The 24,425-nt window shown below is 39.7% G+C and overlaps 1 pseudogene; it reads left to right on the top strand.

The window, feature by feature from the left end:
• LOC110540761 (bile salt sulfotransferase 2-like) overlaps positions 1 to 23,450 on the top strand; it is a 34,023-nt pseudogene extending 10,573 nt beyond the window's left edge.
• The last annotated feature ends 975 nt before the right edge of the window (positions 23,451 to 24,425 follow it).

Below are 24,425 nucleotides of genomic sequence, written 5' to 3'. Positions count from 1 at the left end.
ACTGAATATTAATGTCAATTCTTCAATCAAAAGATACATGGTAGGAAACATTAGTGTTTTAAAATAGAAATTTAGTGAATGTCGCTTAATAAAGATGAGAGATGAGAGGGAGATTAGAAAGTGTGAAGGGTTTCAATAATCAGAATGTAATTTTAACATGTATAAAATTTCCAAAGAAAAAGTTCAATAATAAAGTCATATGAAACAATACAAAATCCCACAGAATATCAAACCAATCTTGGAAAGCATAATATCTTGTTTCATGTTATGCTACAAAGGTATACTAACAAAACCAGCATTGCACTGAAACAAAAACAGACATGTAGATGAATGGAATTCAAAACCAAGATATGTGTTCACAACTGTAGGTACTTGATTTTGACAAAAATCCTAAAAATACAGATTTCAGAAAAGATAAGTATATACAAAAATAAAAACATAAAATAAATCATTATGAATGATTTCATTAATTACCGTTATCTGGGTCTTGCATTTTCTCTGAATCTCCATGTACACAATTGTAAAATGAGGCATTCTTTTCATTAATCTTCAATGCATCTATTCTTTCTCTCTACTTGGTTGAAATAATGTTCTTTGCTGTTCACACTATTTCTATCATCTGTCTTTGTATGAAGTATCTTTGAATATATTTTTAACTCTGATAATTTCATATATTGTATTTTTATCATATTAATCCCCTCCCCCATTACTCCCATATACTCCTTTTAATCCATAACTATCCAACTTTGTTGTTGTTGTTGTTGTTTGAGACAGAGTTTCTCTGTATAACTTTGGCTGTCTTGGACTCTCTTTGTAATCAGGCTGGCCTTGAATTCACAGAGATTTGCCTGCCTCAACCTTCCCAAGTGCTGCGGTTGAAATCATGTGCCACAACACCTAGCTGTATAGTCATTTTTTTAATGATTTGTTTTTCTTTTATGTCTAGGTACCTTTTACCTGCATATATGTATGTGAGCAACAATGTATGTATTAGCTGCAGAGGACAAGAGTACATCATATCCTCCAGAACTGAAGTTACAGTAGTGAGTCACCATGCTTGTATTAGAAACTCAACTCAGATCCTCTGTAAGAGCAAACAGTGCTCTTAAAAAGAAATTAAAAAGCAATAAATCAAGCAATCCAATTAAAAAATGGGGTAAGGTGCTAAACAGAGAATTCTCTGTAGAGGAATATAGAATGACAGAGAAACACCTAGAGAGATGCTCAACGTCCTTAGCCATCAAAGAGATGCAAATAAAAATGACCCTGAGATTCCACCTTACACCTGTCAGAATGGCACAGATTAAAAAATCAAATGACAACACATGCTGGAGAGGTTGTGGAGAAAGGGGAACCCTCCTCCACTGCTGGTGGGAATGTACAACCACTCTGGAAATCAATCTGGCACTTTCTCAGACAATTAGGAAAGTGATTCTTCAAGATTCAGCTATACCACTCCTAGGCATATATCCAAAAGATGCTCAAGTACACAAAAAGGACATTTGTTCAACCATGTTTGTAGCAGCTTATTCATAATAGCCAGAACCTGGAAACAACCCAGATGTCCCTCAATGGAGGAATGGATACCGAAATTGTGGTACTTTTACACAATGGAATACTACTCAGCAATTAAAAACGGGCTTTATCTTATGCAGGTTTTTATAAGGAACCACTGATGATATAATATCATTGCACAACAGCCACGTCATGACCAGAGGGCAAGATTTACAGAGAACAGTTTTAAAGAACTCCCTCCCATCATCTAGTTTTTACCTTCTTTCTACTCCCTGTTCCATGATGTTTCTTGAACCTTTGGTAGAGGGGTCATATAGAAGTCACATTAATGACTGAGTACTCACAATTTTTCTCTGTGTTTTGATCACTGATAAATCTCTTCATGAACTAATGTCAGCTGCAAAAAATAATCTTCTGTGACGAAGTTAAAGAAATGCACAAACATTTAAATACTTACAAGGCAGTTTAACAACATGACCATTTAGTAAAACAACAGTAGGAACCCTACTTTGGGACTATGACCTCTCCAGCTATTGGTTCATGACCACATTTATAGTACTATGCATGAATTCCCTTCATTGATTTTAGCCAATAGGCTGCTGTATTGATAGGAATTTTTCTTTTCAACACCAAATAAATACCATTCTTTTAATTTTTGTCATAAAATCTTTATGTGTTCTCAGTACAGCTCACAAGTAGGCAGGTGCTTATTTGTCTGTTTCTTGAAAATAACTCCCCATTAACATATATCTTGTGGATATTTCTTGTTGGATCCAAGAATTAGTTACCACCACTTCATACATATACATTAAATTATCACAAACAACAATTATCCAGGCTCAGCAGGAAAGTTGAAGCCTCTAATTCCAGAACTCATGGGGTGGAGACAAGTGGATCAATGCCATCCTTATCTATGCAGCAAGACTGGATCAGACTTGTTGGCATGCCCTTTGTAATTCTTATCTCCAAACAATTTTTAACCACTTCCATGACAGAACCACTGTTAATTATCATCTAGATATTTGTCATAGACTTATTATTGGTATCTTCCCTAACATGCTTTTGGCTCTTTTATTTGTTTGAAGACATGGTCTGGGTGAGTCAGGGCTGGGCCTGAATTTCACCAAGTACCTGAAAATGACATTGAACTTGGGGATTTCTTGTGTCTACCTCCTGAGTTTCAGCATTACAGATGTGTGCCTAATCATATGGCTTGGATTTAATTTTCTCTTGATATGTGTAGCCATATGTATTTATGGTGGTATGAATACAAATGTGTGAAGGTGGGCATGCTTGTACCAAGGTTCAGTGTAGAAGTCATTAGACAACAACAGGTGTTCAGCCTTGCTTTCTACATTGTTTGAAACAATGTCTTTTTCTCTTTGTTCATCTCTGTGACTAGCTGGTCCCAAACCCCAGTGAATTTTTCTGTCTCCATCCATATCTCATGGATGGAGCACTATGGTGACAGATAGAGACTGTATCCCTTGATTTACATGGTTTCTGAGGATTAAAACTCAGGTCCTCACACATGTGTGGAAAACACTTTCTACAGCATCATCTTGAATCCACATTTCATTCTCTTTAAGTGACATAACTCTTGTCATGTGTTGAACATTTCACTTCCCCTTTACAAATTCTCTGTAGGTCATTTAGCCTAGCATTCAGTTCAGTCTTAAGATTCTTTGACTTCTGGTTTCCTACTGCTCTGACCCTGACTGAACTCTTGCCTTCTCTCCTGACTAGAGTCAGTTTTTCAGGTAATGGGGAACAATGCAAGTATGCAGTGAAGGATGAGACATAAAGAGCACAACCAGAGCAGGAACAGTGAAGACACTGAGACTGTGGAGAGCACATCACAGTAGCACTGTGAATGTACACAAAGATTTGGCATGAAGGCAGAAGGCTATTCTTGTAATCTCCAATTACCTGTGTGTTGGAGGCTTGGATCTCAATAAAACATTATTGAGAAATATTGAAGCATCATATGTGGATACCATTCGGAGGGGCTTTCACAAAGAAGGGGTTAAGATAGTTCTCCAGACAGAATGGTAATAAAAAGCCCACACCTAAGCCCCTTTGTATTTCTGTACTGGTGTGATAGCTTTCCCCCAGCACATGCTCCTGTTCTTGGAACCTCCTAGCAGAATGTTTTTCTTATGGCATCAGTGGTAAGTCTGTGAAGTGATGAGTTTGTTAATAAGCTTGATTCAATCTGTTCCCTATCTCTATGTGTCTCAAACATCATGTTGAATTCTGTAAATATAGAATAGTTTGAGCTTTTCTTCGTAAAGCTGTCAGCTGTTTGCAAAAAAAAAAAAAAAGTGAAAAAAGCGAGCAGACTTCATGTTTTGAAATTGATACTTTCCTCCTCCCCAATCAGTTTTATTTGGATCATGGTTTGAGCACATCTGTGGCTGGCTGGTCATTAGAGAATATGACAATTTCCTGTTACTGAGCTATGAAGACCTGAAAAAGGTAAGCATCATTCTTATATGCACCACACAGCCCTTCAGCCAGTGATTACCTATAGAAAAAGATACATGTCATGGGGAAGGATGCTGAGAGTTGTGATTTGTTATTGTTTTAGCAATCTCTTTTATTACATTTTATTAATTAAAACAACTTTTAAATATGAATATATTTTAATCGTATTCAGACTGTATTGAAGGCCTTTCAGATCCTCTGCATCTCCTGACCCACCATCTTTAAGGTTTACTTCAAAACATATCTGGTATGACATCAAAACATTCCAAATAATAAAATAAAATATAAAATGACATGCTGGATAGTTTTATGTCAACCTGTCACAAGTAGAGTCATCTGAAAAAGGGAACATCAATTAAGAAAATGCATCCATAAAATGTGGCTGCAGGAAAAACTGTAAGGCATATTCTTAATTAATTGTTGATGGAGGAAGGCTCAGACATTGTGAGTGGTCCTGGGATGGTGGTACTGGGTTCTGCAAGAAGGTAGGCTGAGTATGCCTCAGTGAACAAGCCAGTAGCCCCTCCATTGCCTCAGCTCCTGCCACCAGATTCCTGTTCTGTTTGAGTTCCTATTTTGACCTGCTTCAGTGATGAATAGTGCTGTGTAGGTGTAAGCCAAATAAACCCTTTACTACCCAAGTTTCTTTGTTCAGGATGTCTCATCACAGCAATAGAAATCCTAACATGTTTTATCATGTTATAAAACAAAAACTTTCGCATGGAACTTGGACCAGACAAACCAACAAATGAAAAGCCCAACTGAACACAAAAGAATCAGAGAGCCACACATTATTTCACTCAGGAATCTCACCGAAACACTAAAGTAGAAGCAATGATATATACATAGAATACCTGGTACAGACCCATGCAGGTCTTGTGCATGCTGCTTCAGTCTCTGTGAGTTCATATCAACATTGCTACTATTGTATTAAAGAGCTTTGTTTTCTTACTGTTCTTGCTTTTACATTCTTTCAGCCTCCTCTTCTGCATGATTCTCTGAGCTCTGGAGAGAAGGAGTGAATGGGAACTCCCCATTTAATGCTGGGAGTTCCAAGGTTTCTCACACTCTGTATATTTGCCTGTGGTTTCTATATTTGTCCCCATTTGCTGCAAGAGGAAGCATCCCTGATGATGCTTAAACAAGCCATTGTTCTATGTGTACAGCAGAATATCACCAGGAGTCAGTTCACTATTTTAAGAGCATTTTTTCCATAGATCCTACAGTTATGTCATCTCAGGTCCTTGGTCAACAAAGCAGTGCATGGCAAGGGTTATATCTCATGGAGCTGGACTTAAGTCAAATCAGTTATTGGTTGGTTACTCCCAAAAGTTTTGAGTCACCACTGACCTAGCATATCTTGCAGGCAGCACACCATTGTAGATCAAAGGATTTGTGTCTACCTTGGTGCTTATATTTCTCATTGTGGAGCATGAAGAATGCCTTCCTCTACCACAGACACTAGGATGTAGGGGTGACCGTTTACTGTAGGCACTGCGTAGACATCTTGGGTAGGTGCTGTTTTTAGCAATGGGACACTGATGTCAGTTTGTAGAGAGCAACCTAATAGTCTTAGCAACAGTCGGGGTTGTTCAGAGACTCCCCTTGGACCCTTTTGGCCAACAACTCAATTGGATGTAACCCAATCCTAGTACTGGAATATGTTCTGGTGACAACATATGGCCAGTTAGGATCCTGTCTCCTCCATTATTTGGTGATTTCATTCTGATCACCTTCATATATGCATAGAATTTAGGAAGTTTCTACTGCTTGAGGTTTCCATACTACCCTTCAAATACCTCCTAATTCTCCTGTCTTTTCTGTGTTCTATTGCACAAAACCCTCTCCTTTCCCACTTCCCACCTGATTATCCCATCTTAGGCTTCACCCATCCTTCCATAACTTGTTCTGAAACATTTAGTGTTTTGATTATTATGTACTCAGATGACTTTCTTTTCTAGTCCAATCTGTTTGGTGTTCTGTAAACTTTCTGTACTTTGATAGGCATCTTCTTTATAGGTTATATTTTTTTCTATAATTTTGTTGAAAATGTTCTTTGTGTGCCTTTGACCTGGGTTTTTTCTTCATCATCTATTTTTATTATTTCTATATTTGATTTTTTTCATAGGGCTCCAGATTTTCTGGATATTTATGCCAGGAGTTTTTTTACACTTAACATTTTCTTTGACCAGTGTATCTATTGTATCTATTTTACCAGTGTATCCAGATTTTCTGGATATTTATGCCAGGAATTTTTTACATTTAACATTTTCTTTGACCACTGTATTTGTTTCTTCTATCATGTCCTCAATTCCTAAGTGTCTCTCTTCCATCTATTGTACTTGTTGGTGAAGCTTGCCTCTGAGATGCTTGTTTGAACTCCTAAAATTTTTGTTTTAAGATTTCCTTCCATTTGGATTTTCTGCACTGATTCTATTTCCACTTTCAATTGGAGACAGGATTTTCTTTCCACTGATTTTTATTATTTCAAGGATATCTTTAAAGGATATATTCATTTACTTTTATAGGACCTCTATCATATTCTTATGAGTTGTCTTAAGGACTTTACATTCCTTGTGCTTTAGCTATGTTGGAATATTCAGGGTCTGCTGTGGTAGGATCACCAGGCTCTGTTATAGTCTAGGCTGCTATTGATTGTGTTTTTACACTCGCATTTAGACATCCTAGATTGGAAAGATTAAAATTTTTATGTGCTGATATCTGGCCTTGTCTTTTTTGAATGAGTGTTGTGTACCTTGACTTCTGTTTTTGCTCTGGTTGTTAGGAGAATGTGGTTGTTTTGTGTAGCCTGTAGGAACTACACTGAGGTAAAAGGTCAAATGTGGTTCTTAGTATTGGGACCCAAGACTTAGGAGTAAGCATAGGGACTAGAGTTGATGGTGGGACTTTACATGGGGAAAAATCAGAGTGTTCCACCAGAATCTGCTAGTTGTCTTCTGGGACTGGGTCCAGATAGTGAGGAGAGGCCACAGCAGAAGATTTGCTAAAGAACTGGGGATAAGACTAAAAAAATGGAGATGAAGAATGGAGGGAGAGTTGCAATTGTACCTTAGTTGCTTTCCTGGTCAGAATGGAATGTGGCTTCTCAGAGGCAGCTAGATTTGAGGGTTGGGACAAACTAATGAGTGGGAAGAAGGAAATATGGGGATTGAATACCTGTGATCCACTGAAGATGGGGGCAAGAATGGAAGGGAGGCTGCAGCAGATGTTCTGTTGCAGACGAGTATGAGACTGGATGATTGGACTTTGAGAAATATTGGGAGAGGTGATGATCTGTAGTTATCTTACCTGTTTTCCTGGACATAGTGGTCTTTAAGTTCCCAGGTAATGCTGAACTTGGGAGCTGTGATAATACAAGTGGAGCCAATGATTTTAGAAGGTAAAGTTCTTTGGATCCCCTAGAAATGGGGAGTGCTGCCACAAGTTTTCTGCTGCAGACCTAAGGGTAAGACTGGAGAATGGGATCTTAAGAATCAGAGGGAAAGGTGAAGGTTTGCTGTCAGCCTACCTTCTTCCCTGAGGAGATTGAGGAAAATAAATTTTCATGAAAAAAAATTAAAGTGTAAGAAAAAAAGAGAAAGGTAAAAGTATTCAAAAATAATTTGACCTAAAACCCTGACTCAACTGTAGTCCATAGACTCTGTCTCCATGTAGGTTCCTTAATAAGGGGAGCAGGGGCTTTCTCTGGCATGAATTAAGTGTCAGTCTCTCTGATCACCTCCCCCTGTAAGGTGCAGCCTTGCCATGCCATAGAGGAAAGCAATGCAATCTGTCCTGATAAGATCTGATAGGCTAGGGTCAAACAGAAGGGAAGGAAGACCTCACCTATCAGTGGACTAGGGAAGAGGTATAGGGAGAGAAGAGGGAAAGAGGGTGGGGAACAGAGCAGGGATACAAAGTGAATAAATTGTAATAAATGATGATAGCAAAAAATTTAAAAAATAATTTGACCTTATATTGTTATCTTTCAGAAAACAGAAAGTTTACATGTAAAATGCAAAGCCTTTCATCACACCTTTTTGGCTATATGTAAAATCTTTTATTTTCTCATTATAAAATTTAATTTTCCCTAGGAGATTCATTACCTAATGATCTCTGCTGCACAGTAGTAAGGATTCCCAAAAGTCTCTTTTCTGTCCTTTTAACACATTCTTTCCAATTATTCTCATAGTTGATTGCCTTTATACAAAACATAAACTGGAGGTGTGGTGAAATGAATAAAAAAAAGTTTTAAGCCAACAAAACTTTATGACCTCCATGAAAGGGCTAGGAATCAAAGCAAAATGTTCAGTATTCAAAGATTTTGCTTTAGTATGACTATCACCTAGGATTAAGCTAGTGTTGTAGCTTAACTTAACAAATGAGCTTCCAAAAATTGGGTATGTGAGGCAGGAAGATTGGGAATTTTATGTCTGTCTGAGGTACAGCATGAGATCCTTACTCAAAACAAAACAGAATCTCTCAGAAATACCACAAGTAATAAGTATTGACAACATTTTTATGAAACTGTTGTAAAAGCTGTATTATTCTCAGTTAGCCTACAGAAATAGTATTATCGTTTTTGTTTTTTTTTTTTTTGGCATTAGCATTAATCTCTGTCAAGGTCATTGTGAAAGTTCTTTCATTTACCTTGATCATTGTCTAGTTGTATTTCTATAAGTTTCTTTAAATATCTCAGGGCAGGTTATTCTATGTAACTTCAATGCTAGCACATGGGAGAAAAAGCCAGATGCATGCATCTCTGATCTCTGTAGACTCTAGGTAGACAGGCCTCAATAGTAACTTCCATCCCATAAGACAGACTTTATAGTGAGGCCCTGCCTTAAGTAAAAAGCATTTGAGTGTACTTATTGGGATGGAAGCAGAGGAATCTGAAATTCAAGGTCATCATCCTATGCAAAGCAAGTTCAAGTTTAGCCAGAGTTATATGAGACCCTATTGCTAATATCCTCTTTGCCCTAGAAGAAATTCCAACCTCTTGTCTTTTAGGGGCCAGAGATCAGCCACAGTGATAAGTGTGTGTGTGACTTATGGCCTCTCTCCGTGGCCTATTTCTTTATTAATCCTCATTTTTGATGGTGCCATTTCTTCATGTTCCTTTTCTCATCCATCAACAGTTAATTTTCTGCATCTGTCTAAGCTTTCTGCTAAAAATGCTCATTTTTCTTTCTTCTTCTTTTAGGACCCAAGAAGAACTATAGAGAAGATCTGTGACTTCCTAGGAAAGAAATTAGAGACAGATGAGCTGGATCTGGTTCTCAAGCACAGCTCCTTCCAAGCCATGAAAGAAAACAGCATGTCCAATTATAGTCTCATCCCAGAAGATATAATTACTAATGATTTGAAGCTCATGAGAAAAGGTAAAAAAATTCAATATGTCAGATCAACATATTCAATATATATCGGGGCTTGTTGTGTCAATGAGCTTCTAAGACATGTTGGGAATGTGTCAGCAGTCATTGCTCATCACTCAGAGACCTTATAAGGGAATTTTTCCATGGCAATGATGAGGGCTTCAGGCTCCAAAAAGATCATTTGTTCTGGGAGATGATCTTGGGGTTGCAGAGCGTCATGTACAATAATTTCAATGGAAAATGAAACTAGTCATGTTTCTATGAGGGTTTGAAGACCTCAACTCTGAAAACAAAACATTTAGAGCAGTAAACCAAAGATGTGCCTGGTATGATAACCACAGAACCAAAGAAATTACATGAACAGCTGGAAAAGATGTCAAATCGGTCAATATTGCTTTCCCCAAGAGGAAACCCAATAAGAGCTAAGAAAATTATTCTCCAGTGTTGAAATCTGATGGTATTTGCCAACTTATGTTTGGATTCCATTAGGCTCCTGGCCACTTTGCTTCGTGAATCGTCTCTCCTGAAATAGGAATTTCCATGTTATCGATGTCTGTGCCACCTCTCTGCTGGAAGCAGATTGTGGGTGAAGTTTTACAGCTATGCAGTTGAGAAGTAACTTTGCCAGAATGAATCATACCTTGAATCTCACCCAAACCTCATTAGATAATAATAAATGAGATGGGACTCAGAGTTGAAGGTCGAACATTGAATATTTGACAGTGAATACAAACATGGGTATGGGTGAAGGAAGTAGAGAGTTATGGGTTTAATTTTCTTTGCCCTATACTTTAAATGCTCCAGCCTTAATCTCCAGTCCTCCTCTGCTCCAGAGTGTGAGAATCAGGTGCTAAGAAAGCAGATGCTGAGCCTGATGGGCAACTGTTGGGCAGAGTGAATGGAATTTTAGGTAAGAACTGGGAAATAGTAAGAGCTGGAGAGGACAGGGTTTCCACAAGGAGAGCAACAGAACAAGAAAATTTGAACACAGGGAACTTCCCAGAGACTCATACTCCAACCAAGGACTATTCATGGAGATAACCCAGAACCCCTGCACAGATGTAGCCCAGGGCAGTTCAGAGTCCAATTGGGTTACATAGTAATGGGAAGAGGGACTGCCTCTGACATAATCTGATTGGCCTGCTCTTTGATCACCTCCCCCTGGGGGGGAGCAGCCTTACCAGGCCATAGTAGAGGACAATGCAGCCACTTTTGATGTGAACTGATAGACTAAGATCAGAAAGGAGAGGAGAACCTCCCCTATCAGTGGACTTGGGGAGTGGCATGCAAGCAGAGGGAGGAGGGTGGGTGGGATTGGGAAAGGAGGAGGGAGGGGCTTATGGGGGGATGCAGAATGAATAAAGTGTAATTGATGAAAAATTTAAAAAAAAGAATGTAGGGACATCAGATATTTACATAGAGAAAATACAGTTAAAGCAGTTACTAAAATGCATTTAATTCAATACCCTTGATGAGCTCATGATTTAAGCATAATGATTTAAGCATACCCTTGATTTAAGCATAATGACCTATCACCACTCACCACAAGAAAACAGGTATTTATACACTAAGGATCAAGACCTCTAGAAGACACAGCTGATCTCTTGACCTGGGTTCTAGATTGTATGGAGATAGAATTTTCAGTAGTATAAGTGAAGGTCTCAGCTAAGAGAAATGGCCTATTCTTTGGCTTCCTGTAATAAGTCTGAATTTGGCAGAGGTAAAATAGTGTATGAATCTAAAAGGCTGTTGTTAAAAGCCTCAAGGAATGAAATGGCTTTCTTTTTTTTTTCTTTTCATTTTTAATTTTAATTTTAATTAATTACACTTTATTCACTTTGTATCCCCCAGTGGCCCCCTCCCTACTCCTCTCCCAATCATACCTTCCCTCCCCCTTCTCCACACATGCTCCTCCACAAGTCCGCTGATAGGGGAGGTCTTCCTCTCCTTCCTTCTGATCTTAGTCTATCAGGTCTCATCAGGAGTAGCTGCACTGTCTTCCTCTGTGGCCTCGTAAGGTTGCTCCCCCCTCAGGGGGGTATGATCAAAGAGCAGGCCAATCAATTCATGTCAAAGACAGTCCTTGTTCCCATTACTATGGAACCCACTTGGACACTGAACTGCCATGGGCAACATCTGTGCAGGGGTTCTATGAAATGGCTTTTTTAAAATAAAGAATGGCTATGGAAACTGACAAGGAGAATTTTGGCAAAGACAAATTGGAGCAGATGTAATAGAATTGAAGACACAATTCCACGAGAACTATTTTCATTTCCTCTTTTCCAAGAAGATTCTTCTAGGATGAAATCACACTTGGATTTAGTCTCTTCCAAATGCACATAGTGTTTGTCATGTAACATAGATGATAGGGGGAATACATAAATATATACATGTAATTATATTATACTGTAGTTCTATCAAAACATTTGATCTGACTTTATAATTCTTGAAATTTAATTTCCTAATGATTATATTTTACATATATGGTGGGTTTTTTTTTGCATTTGAAGACAACTTTTATACTTGGAAATTATTTTCCTTATACTGGTCAGACACACAGCTATGAGTCTCATTGGAAACCAGGTCACTGATGGGGAAGCCCGTCTTCATTACCCACATGCTACTTTACTTTATTATAGAGGATGTGGAAATGGATTTGTACATAAGCACTTTTGAAAAAAGTACATAAGGTTAATATTAGTCTTTGAAATTCCAGTATCAGATTGGTGTTATTTTATAATCAGCAAGGTATGAGAAAATCAAACATTAATTCTCAAATCAATTTTATTATTTACCATTAGGTACCAAGTTCCATAAATCATAAAGCATCAAAAAGCTGTGTTAAGTGTTAGACTGGCCTTAGACAGGAGGGGTTTCCTAGACTTGCTTTCCCTTTATTTAATTGCTCTTCTCAGAAGACAAGTGAAATAATTTTTGTTGCTTCTGCATAGCGACTTTATCAGCTTTACCTGGAATATGCAATCATCCCTAGGCAGGATTTATCTGGTTTTAAGCTCCAAGCAATTAACTTCCCACATACAATTGTAGTCATTATAAATTTGTGTTTGGATACTGCAGGAAATGCAGAATGACATGTTTCATCTTTCTTCATCCACTGTTAGCCACAGGATGATTGTAAAGACAATGACGCCATCAAGGCCTTTAGTGGTAAATATCTTCTGACAAACATCAGAAGTTCTAGCACTAAATTACTTCGTAGTGGGTGTTTCCTGGACAAAGTGTTGTGTTGGGACATTGATTGATGTCCCAACAATAATCAATGTCAGTTTTGGCTTAAGAAGATATTAATCAGAGACACACAGGTAAGATGACCTGAGGACAGAGGGAGAAGCCTGCTATCCACAGGATGAAAAGAAAAGCCTAGAAAGGTCTGGAGAACATCCTGATGTGAGAACAGCAGCATCCTGAACTATGAGTCAGTTCCTTTTAAAAAGTAGTCAAACAACCATGTGTTATGGTTATCCTGTCACCTGACACCCACGAGTTTGTGGAGACTTTTAGAAAGAAGGAATAGAGAAATGTGCACCTGGTAGGTGCACAGGATTTTGATGTAGATGGGCTTAGAACTCCATGTGGTTCTAAAGAAAAAAATGCAAAGATGTGGTTCTCACATATGTACTGATTTATTCCAGTAGAAAGTCATATTGAATTTTCTGAGAATTTGATAGCACAGCATTTATTCTGGCTAATCAAGACCCAGGCATGCTGAGAGAAACAATGAAAAAAAAGACATTTTCAAATAATGAAGAAGATAGGAGACCTCAGAGTAGCAATGGATATTGATACGTTCCCATCTTAACTGATGACAATTTTATTTATATCCATTAACAGTATATTTTCTTTAATATACCCACTGAAGAATTAAAATTAACTTATATAATACATAAAGAGAGTAATGTTGAGTCAAGGGGGAAGATGGCGGTGCCAGGAGAACACTGCATCTGAGGAGCAGGACAACATTTTCTGTACAGCAACCAAAAGACTGAACTCTGGGGCCATAAAGCAACAGCGATCATGTTTCCCAGGAAACCCCCATGGTGTGAGAACCAATCTGGTCCACTCTCGGGTCACCCAGCCAGAACCCCGAAGAGATCCCAGGTCTTACAGGCACTAGGTCACCAGACCAGAGCTGCACACCTGCTTGTCCTGATCACGTTCCCAGGCTGAATGGTGGGCACAAAAACACCAGAGAATGGGAGTCCTAGTTGGGATTAAAAAAAAACCCACAGGGAAGGAAGGAAATGGGATTGGCCTTGGGTCACCCAGTCTTTTCCTGGAAAAGGTCTTGCAGAATGGCAGATGCGAGCCACCATCACTAAACTGGGCTCCAGCAGTGAGCACAGAGACTGCTGCACACCCAGCTCTCCCTCAAAGACAGAGCTGGGCGCCCCAGGGCACCAGAAACTGGGAGCCCCTGTCAGGAGAAAACCCCACAGGGAAGAAAGCAAATGGGGACCCAATTAGGTCATCCAGTATATCCCTGGAAAAGGTCCCACAGACCAGTGGGCATGGGTGCTGCCAGCCCAGAAATCTGCTGTGTACCAACTATTCATCACAGACAGAACTGTGTCCCCCAGAGCATCAGAGACTTGGAGTCCCTGTCAGGAGAAATCCCCCATAGGGAAGGAAGCAAACAGGGGTGGACTTAGGCCACCCAGTATATCCCCAGAAAAGGTCTCACACACCAGTCCAACCCAGGGAGCTGCTGTGCACCAGCTAGCCTGCTGCTACCAGGAGAGCAGTACTCACCTGCCACAGATTACCACTTGGGTACTGGGGCACAGAGCCCCAACCTCAGACCTACAGAAGCATGGGATCTCCAAGATCAACCCCCAGATACTTCTCCAAGGGGCAACCAGTTATCCCTAACAAAACTGACCAAACCGTGGGACACCCAGGTTACAGCTCATTAAATTTACAGCAAGAAACCCAGAATCAGGGCAGCTGTCTCCAGGACTTCTCCGGGTGAGAGGAGAGCCCTCTTGACTAACAAAGACCACAATTACCACTCAGGTCTGTACGCCTGAGGTGAGCTGTGGCAACTCCTGAAAAAAACAAAAAACAAAACAAACAAACAAACAAACAAAAAAACCGGCCCTACAGTGACCATACTCAAAAAGCTGAGGAAGTTTTCTTCAGGAAAAACCATCTTCCTGCCAAGGGGATCTCTCCACCACAGGATTCCAGGAACCACCAGAAACTAACACCCAACACCTAAGATAGCCCAATGAGTAGAGGCCAGAGTAAAAGCTCAACCAACAAAAGGCAGAGTAAGTAATATGGCATCTCCAGAAACCCAGTTATCCAGGGGTAAGTAGCACTGGACACCCAATGGAGTCAGAAATTGTGGTACATCTACACAATGGAGTATTACTCTGCAATGAAAAATAAGGAAATCATGAAATTTTCAGGTAAATGGTCGGAAATGGAAAGGATCATCCTGAGTGAGCTGTCCCAGAAGCAGAAAGACACACATGGTATATACTCACTCATATAGACATATAACATAGGATAAACCTATGAAAACCCTGAACATCGAAAGAAACTAATCAAGAGAGCAGACACTGACTAAAACGCTCAATCCCCAGCCTGAAAGGCAAAGAGGAAAGACATCAGAAGAAAAAGAAAACAGGAAACAACCTAGGAACCTGCCACAGAGGGCCTCTGGAAGGCTCTGTCCTATAGAATTAATTTTAATTCTTCTGCCCTATCAAAGCAGACATTGAGACTTAAGGCCAACTGATGGGCAAAGTGCATGGAATCTTAAGTAAGAAGTGGGAAATAGTAAAATCTGGAGAGGACAGGAACCCCACAAGGAAAGCAACAGAACCAGAAAATTTGAACACAGGGGTCTCCCCAGGGACTCATATTCCAACCAAGGAACATGCATGGAGATAACCTAGAACCCCTGCACAGATGTAGTCCATGACAGCGTAGTATCCAAGTGGGTTCCATAGTAATGAGAAGAGGGACTGCCTCTGACATAATCTGATAGGCCTGTTCTTTGATAACCTCCCCCTGAGGGGAGAGCAGCCCTACCAGGCCACAGAAGATGACAATGCAGCCTTCCTGATGGGATCTGATAGACTAAGATCAGAAGGAAGGAGAGTGTGACCTCCCCTATCAGTGGACTTGGGAGGGGCAAGCGAGAAGACAGGGGAGGGAGGGTGGGGCTGGGAGGGGAGAAGGGAGGGGCTTATGGGGGATACGAAGTAAATAAACTGTAATTAATAAAAAATAAAAAAAGGAAGTGGGAAATAGTAAGATCTGGAGAGGACAGTAATCCCACAAGGAGAGCAACAGAACCAGAAAATTTGAACACAGGGGTCTTCCCAAAGACTCATACTCCAAAAAAATACCAGGCATGGAGATAACCTAGAAACCCTGCACAGATGTAATCTGTGGCAGTTTAGTGTCCAAGTGGGTTACATAGTAATGGGAAGAGGGACTGCCTCTGACATAATCTGATTGGCCTGCTATTTGATCACCTCCCCCTGAGGGGGGAGCAGCCTTACCAGGCCACAGAAGACGACAATGTAGCCACTCCTGATGTGATCTGATAGACTAAGATCAGAAGGAAGGAGAGGAGGACCTCCCCTATTAATGGACTTGGGGAGGGGCGTGTGTGAAGAAAGGGGAGGGAGGGTGGGACTGGGAGGGGAGGAAGGAGGGGCTTATGGGGGATACAAAGTGAATAAAGTGTAATTAATAAAGTAAAATTAAATTAAAATTTAAAAAAAATGGCAAAATGAATCTCATTGGTGGCTGTTAGAGCTACCACCGCAGCATTAGCCATGAGTCATACTGTGCAGACAGCTCAGACCCTGAATAATCTTTTAGCCAATGTAGCTCATGCCTTAGATGTACAAAAAGGAATTAATGCTCAACTAAAAGGAGGCTTGATGGTGTTCAATCAGAAGATTGACCTCATGCAGGAGCAAATTGATACCCTATGGCAAATCGCTCAACCTGGCTGTCAATGAAAGTATGCTGGACTTTGAGTCACTAGCATATAACATGAAAATTTTTCCTGTGCTGCAAATCTGTCTAAACAATTGTCTAGCTATATTTTAGGTAATTGGACTGGAGAATTTGATACTACGATGGAGCAGCTGAGAGTGGCCATTGTCAGGGTAAATTCTACCAGAGTGGACGCAGGACTAGCCACAGGATTATCATCATGGATTGCTGCAGCCATATGAAGGAATGGGCGGGCATGGGAGCGTTAGCAGGCCTTCTGGTGTTGGTCTCCTTGGTTTGCCTGTGGTGTATATGCAAGATTAGAGTCTCACAACAGCGTAATGCAGCCATGACCATTCAGGCCTTTACAGCCATTGAAGCAGGAGAGTCTCCCCAAGCATGGTTGGCTACCATAAAAAGCTAAAATGTTATGCTCAGGATGCGAGGCTAAGCACTGCACTCAGGGTCAGCCGCTTTCGACCCAGAGAAGAGCATGTCTGATTGCATGCGGGTTGATGCCCCAGGTCCCGCCTCTGAGAAAAAGGTATCAGACGGGTCTGATGCTCTTTGGGTGGATGACAACTAAATGAACATCGGTACAAAGTCCCAATTTATTTCTAATATCAGAGATCAGACCTCTACTCTTGCCTGATGTGTCTAAAACAAAAAGGGGGAACTGTAGAGAGCTGCGTAATGCTGCACCTTAAAGATGGAGCTGGTTTCCGCCTTCCTGATGTGAGTGCTCTCTGTCACAAACAACTCCACATTTGGCTAAGGCCAAGGATCTGGCTTGCTTCCATGTATGTGGACCTATCTGCATTGCCCACGTGGCACGCTGGGGTTGGCTACCCAGAGGCTATTTAAGCTATGGGCTGGCTTTCCCCAGGGTCAGATGATTGTTCAAGGTTCCTGAATAAACTGCATTGAAAAAAAATGGCAAAATGAAAAGCAAAAGAAGAAGAAGAAGAAGAAGAAGAAGAAGAAGAAGAAGAAGAAGAAGAAGAAGATGATGACATAACATCTATGCTCATGAAGAGTATAACAGAGAAAACAAATAAAATGTGTAAAGACCTAGAGGAAGATAAACTCAAACAGATTATGGCCAACCATAAATAAATAGAGGAAGATTAAAAACAAACAGATTATGGCCATCCATAAAGAAATACAGGAAGTTGCAGCCAAACAGTTTGTGGCCTTTAGAGAGGAAATACTTAAATCACTAAAAGAAATAAAAGAAACAGAGGATTGTTCAACAAATAGCTGAAGGAATTGAAGGAAAATACAGTCAGACAGGTGAAGGAAATCAATAAAATGGCTCAAGATTTGAAGATAGAATTGGAAAAATTAAAGAAAACACAAATGGAGGAAATTGTGGAGAGAAAGAACTTAGGGAAGAACACAGGAACTACAGAGGTAAGCATAACAAATAGACTACAAGAAATGGAAGAAAGACTCTCATGTGTGGAAGATTCAATTGAAGAAATAGATGGATCCATCAAAGAAAATGTTAAATCTAAAAAATTCCTGACACAGACCATACAAGAAATTCAAGACAACATAAAAAGACAAAACCTAAGAATAATAAGAATAGAGGAAAAGGAAGATTCCCTCCTCCAATTCCCAGAAAATATTTTCAACAAAATTGTTGAAGAAAATTTTCCCAACTTAAAGGAGAGTCAAATAAAAATACAAAATAATATGCAATAAATTAGACCAGAAAAGAAAATCCTTTCGCCACATAAAATCAGCTCATTCAAGCAACTTAATGGCTCACCTAAATACCCTAGAAAAAGAAGAAGCAGACACACCAAAAAGGAGTAGATGGCTGGAAATAATCAAACTCAGGGCTGAAATCAATCAATTAGAAACAAATAAAACAATTCAAAGAATCAATGAAACCAAAACTTGGTTCATTGAGAAAATCAACAAGATAGACAAACCCGTAGCCAAGCTAACTAAAAGGCAGAGAGACAGCATCCAAATCAACAATATCAGAAATGAAAACGGGGACATAACCACAGACAAGGAAGAAATCCAAGCAATCATTAGTACTTACTTCAAAAGTCTATATGCCACAAAATTTGAAAATCTAAATGAAATGGACAATTTTCTTGATTTCACTTACCAAAACTGAATCAAGACCAGGTAAATCAATTAAATAGTCCTATATTTCCCAAGGAAATAGAAGTGGTCATTGAAAGTCTCCCATCCAAAAAAAGCCCAGGACCAGATGGTTTCAGTGTAGAATTCTACCAGACTTTCAAAGAAGAGCTAACTCCAGTTCTCTTCAAACTATTCCACACAAAGACCCAACAGAGAAAGAGAATTTCAGGCCAATCTGTTTTATGAACATTGATGGAAAAATACTCAACAAAATACTAGCAAACTGAATACAAGAACACATCAAAGATATCATCCACTATGACCAAATAGGCTTCATCCCAGGTATGCAGGGGTGGTTCAACATATGGAAATCCATCAAAGTGATCAGCCATATTAACAAATTGAAAGAAAAAGACCGCATGAGAATCTCCTTAGATGCTGAAAAAGCATTTGACAAAAATCCAACATCCATTCATGTTTAATGTATTCGAGAGACCAGGGACACAAGGCACATATCTAAACATAGTAAAGGCGATATACAGCAAGCCTATAACCAACATCAAACTAAACGGAGAGAAACTTAAAGCAATCCCACTGAAATCAGGGACAAGACAAGGCTGTCCACTCACTCCATATCTATTCAACATAGTTCGGGAAGTCCTTGCTAGAGCAATAAGACAGTTGAAGAAGATCAAAGGGGATACAAACTGGAAAGGAAGAAGTCAAAGTATCACTATTTGCAGATGATATGATATTATACCTGAATGACCCCAAAAATTCTACCTACAGGTAACAAACACCTTCAGCAAAGTGGCTGGATACAAAATTAACTAAAAAATAATCAGTAGCCCTCCTGTATACAAAAGACAAAAGGGCTGAGAAAGGAATTAGGGAAACAACACCCTCCACAATAGCCACAAAGGACATAAAATACCTTGGTGTAACCCTAATCAAGCAAGTCAAAGACTTGTATGAAAAAAATTTCAAGTCTCTGAAGAAAGAATTAGAAGAAGATATCAGAAGATGAAAGATCTCCCATGCTCATGGCTTGGCAGGATTAATATAGTAAAAATTACCATCTTACCAAAAGCAATCTACAGATTCAATGCAATTCCCATCAAATCAACAAGACAATTTACAGACCTTGAAAGAAAAATTGTCAACTTCATATGGAATAACAAGAAGCCCAGAATTGCTAAAATAATCCTCTACAATAAAAGACCTTCTAGAGTTATCTTCATCCTTGATGTCAAGCTGTACTATAGAGCAACAGTAATAAAAACTGCATGGTACTGGATAGAAACAGAATGGTGGATCAATGGTACTGAACAGAAGACCCAGAAATAAACCCACACACTTATGGACACCTGATCTTTGACAAAGATGCCAAAACCATACAATGGAAAAAAGATAGCATCTTCAACAAATGGTGCTGGTCTAACTGGATATCTGCATGTAGAAAAATACAAATAGATCCATACTTATCACCCTGCACAAAACTAAAGTCCAAATGGATCAAAGACCTCAACATAAAACCAGACACATTAAATCGGTTAGAAGAAAAAGTGGGGAGGACCTTAGAACTCATCGGTACAGGAGACAACTTCCTGAACAGAACACCAACAGCACAGGCTGTAAGAGCAACAATCAATAAATGGGACCTCATGAAACTGAAAAGCTTCTGTAAAGCAAAGGACACCATCATCAGACAAAACTTATGCCTACAGATTGGGGAAGAATCTTCACCAACCCTTTATCTGACAGAAGGCTAATATCCAGTATATATAAAGAACTAAAGAAGCTGAAAAGTAACAAACCAAGTAATCCAATTTAAAAAACTGCGAAACAGAACTAAACAGAGAATTCTCAATAGAGGAATACTGAATGGCAGAGAAACACTTAAAGAAATGCTCAACCTCATTAGCCATCAGGGAAATTCAAACCAAAACGACCCTGAGATTTCACCTTACACCTATCAGAATGGCTAAGATAAAAAACTCAAGTGACAACACATTCTGGAGAGTTTGTGGAGAAAGGGGAACCCTCCTCCACTACTGATGGGAATGCAAACTTGTACAACCACTCTGTAAAGCAATCCAGCACATTCTCAGACAACTAGGAATAATACTTCCTCAAGATCCAGCCACACCACTCCTAGGCATATATCCAAAAGAGGCTCAAGTACACAGTAAGGACATTTGCTCAACCATGTTTGTAGCAGCCTTATTTGTAATAGCCAGAAGCTGGAAACAACCAAGATGGCCCTCAACTGAGGAATGGCTACAGAAATTGTGGTACATCTACACAATGGAATATTACTCAGCAATGAAAAATAAGGAAATCATGAAATTTGCAGGTAAATGGTCGGAAATGGAAAGGATCATCCTGAGTGAGCTGTCCCAGAAACAGAAAGACACACATGGTATATACTCACTCATATAGTCATGTAATAAAGGATAAACCTACTAAAATCTGTACATCTAAAGAAACTAATCAACAGGGAGGACTCTGACTAAAATGCTCAATCCCCATCCAGAAAGGCAAAGAGGATGGATATCAGAAGAAGAAGAAAACAGGAAACAAGTTAGGAACCTGCCACAGAGGGCCTCTGAAAGGCTCTGCCCTGCAAACTATCAAAGCAGTTGCTGAGACTTATGGCCACCTGTTGGGCAGAGTGCATGGAATCTTATGAAAGAAGTGGGAAATAGTAAGATCTGGAGAGGACAGAAACTCCACAAGGAGAGCAACAGAACCAGAAAATTTGAACACATAGGTCTTTCCGGAAACTCATACTCCAACCAAGTACCATGCATGGAGATAACCAATACCCCTGCACAGATGTAGCCCAAGGCAGTTCAGTGTCCAAGTGGGTTCCATAGTAATGGGAAGTGGCACTGCCTCTGACATAAATGATTGGCCTGATCTTTCATCACCTCCCCCTGAGGGGGGAGCAGCCTTACCAGGCCACAGAAGATGACAATGCAGCCACTCCTGATGAGATCTGATAGACTAAGACCAGAAGGAAGGAGAGTGTGACCTCCCCTATCAGTGGACTTGGGGAGGGGCATGCATGAAGAAGGGGGATGGATGGTGGGATTAGGAGGGGAGGTGGGAGGGGTTTATGGGGGGATACAAAGTAAATAAAGTGTAACTAATAAAAGTTAAAAAATAAAGAAATAACAAAGAGAGTAATGTTATACAGAAAAGAATGTCTTCTGTTGTCAATATTTTAAATTCAAATCCATCTCCATTACTGTCATTCTGGGTAACATCTCAAAGAATAGTTTTTCCTCATCAGCAAACAATGCCAGCACTTTCCTCAGTTATCCATGAATACATTCAACAATTGCACACTGAGAATATTCTTTTTAAATTATTTTTTATTAATTACAGTTTATTCACTTTGTAAACCCCCAGTTCCTCCCTCCCTCCTCCCCTCCCAATCCTACCCTTCTTCCTTCTTTCTCACCCATGCCCCTGTCTCCATCCACTGATAAGGGAGGTCCTCCTCCCCTTCCCTCTGATCCTAGTCTATCAGGTCTCATCAGGACGGGCTGCACTGATTTCCTCTGTGGCCTGGTAAGTCTGCACATCTCTCAGGGGGAGGTGATCAATGAGCAGGCCAATCAGTTCCTGTCAGAGACAGTCCCTGTCCTGTATGTCTGGCACTCTTTGAGAAATGGAGTGTTTGACAATTTAAGAACCAAATTACTTTTCAAATATATTACATGCATATTTTATGAATATATTAAAAAAGGAAATGCATGGAACAATCATAGTGCCACAGCTATGAAATTAAAGAAAGCAAGGATGGGGCCACTGGGTTGTGCATGGAGGACAGATAGAAAGAGATGGCTACAGTGGTGTCAATAAAGAGACACAAGAAAAAGATTTAATTATATGAAAGACATCTCCCCTCCAGGGTGAAGGAAAATAGTACAGTGTGAGAAGTTAGACAATCTGACATCTCTAATGCCAAAAGTAAACACCTACTGGAATGGAGTGATGAGAGACAGCATATGACCATATGGGACAGTGCTACAAAGAATAGGGAGTGAAATTATATAAATCTTCATGCACCACAAAACACCATGACTATGTAAAAACAAGAATTCTGGCATGTTCTCAGCTGGAAGTGGTAGGGTCCCCTTCATCTTCTGGAAGAATAAAGATGGCTGACATGCTGATCACAACTGTATAAATCTGCTGCGCTCAGTGTGAACAGACACACGCATAAGTGAAAGCAAACAACTCCACATTTGGCTAAGGCCAAGGATCTGGCTTGCTTCCATGTATGTGGACCTATCTGCATTGCCCACATGGCACGCTGGGGTTGGCTACCCAGAGGCTATTTAAGCTGTGGGCTGGCTTTCCCCAGGGTCAGAAGATTGTTCAAGGTTCCTGAATAAACTGCATTGAAAAAAAAAAAAGAAAGCAGAAAAGAAAAAATATTTAAAAGTTGCTTGCCTGTTGTGAAGAACTTCTGTAAGTAAACACTGAAATATAGAAAGAACAATTTAAGTCCTTTTGGATCACTGAGATGATGAGCACTGTGTGGTTGGGTAGTGGGACAGAAGCAGGTGTCACGGGAAGAAGAAACACTCTGGAAACATAGAAAAGCAGAACCAGAGATGCTGCTTTTAGGTTGTCTAGCTGTAGGTTGGGTGAGGAAAAGATGCCACACAATTTCCACAGAGGGAGAAGTCTGTATGTATATGATCTCAAGGCATAAGGACGGTTCTTCCGGAACTGGTAGTTCCACTGTATTAACTGTGTGTTCCTTGTCAAGCAGATGGTAACAACATGAAAAGGGAGGAGCAGAAGCAGTGTTAGGACCATTACTAACCCATCTATGTGTCCAATTCCCATTCTCCAGGCACAACTGCGGACTGGAAAAATCACTTCACCGTAGCCCAAACTGAAGCCTTCGATAAAGTATACTAAGACAAGATGGCCAGTTTCCCTCTGGGGCTCTTCCCATGGGAATAAGTTCTCAAAACTTTTAAATCTTGTGTGGATACCAGTGTTCATTTTCCTATTGTTAATGTGAATGGCTGGGTATAGTCATGAAATAAATCCTCTTCAAGGATTGTGAAAGTTCTTTTTTTATGTAATAGTCATAGTAGTAGTGTGTATTTGTGTGTGTGTGTGTGTGTGTACATTTCTGTTTGTAGTGCCTTCAGAGGCCAGAAGATTGCACTGGTTCCCAGGGAGCTGCAGTTCTATGTATTGTCTTCTTTGGGTCCTAGGAACTGATCTTAGGTCCTGCACCTAGCAGTGCAGTGCTATTAACTTCTGAGTCTTCTCTCCTGCCCAGAATCTTGGACTCCTGACTCATCAAATGTTTGCTTCTTTTATTTCGGGTTTGTTATGTCTCATCAGCAAACTCCATTTCACTTCATGGAATTCCAGCATTAAAATGATCTTTTATTTTTTTGAGACTCTGTTTCTCTCTGGCTGTCCTGGAACTCAGTCTGTAAACCAGGATGGCTTTGAAATAAGAGATTCACTTGCCTTTATTCCCAAGGGTTTATATTAGAGATGTGCACCACCATCACCTGGTCTAAAAACAGTCTAAAAAACACTATAGAAAAATTTAGGTATAATCTAAACTTTTGTAAAATTTTAACATATGACATAAAATCTAGACTTATCTAAGTCTCCCATTCATAGCACCATGGATTTTCACAATTTATGCTGTTTTGGACAGAGGATCAGATTTTGTTGTTGTTTTTTGTTTGTTTGTTTTTGTTTTTGTTTTTGTCTGTGACACTGTGGCAGAAAATTGTATTAATAAAGACTTTAAAACCTCATACAAATAACATATGGACTAAAAAGTTTATAAACTTCCATGTCTGCTACAGTATCTTCTACTTGGATTTTGCTTTTTGTTCTTTTTTGATAATTTTTAATAAGTGTGAAAATAACGGGTTTCATTATGAAATTTTTATATATATGCATATC

This window comes from Meriones unguiculatus, chromosome 6, assembly GCF_030254825.1.
Source record: "Meriones unguiculatus strain TT.TT164.6M chromosome 6, Bangor_MerUng_6.1, whole genome shotgun sequence".
Taxonomy (NCBI): Eukaryota; Metazoa; Chordata; class Mammalia; order Rodentia; family Muridae; genus Meriones; species Meriones unguiculatus.
The sequence above is the reverse complement of the archived record's forward strand: the minus strand, read 5'-3'. Positions and strand labels throughout refer to the sequence as shown.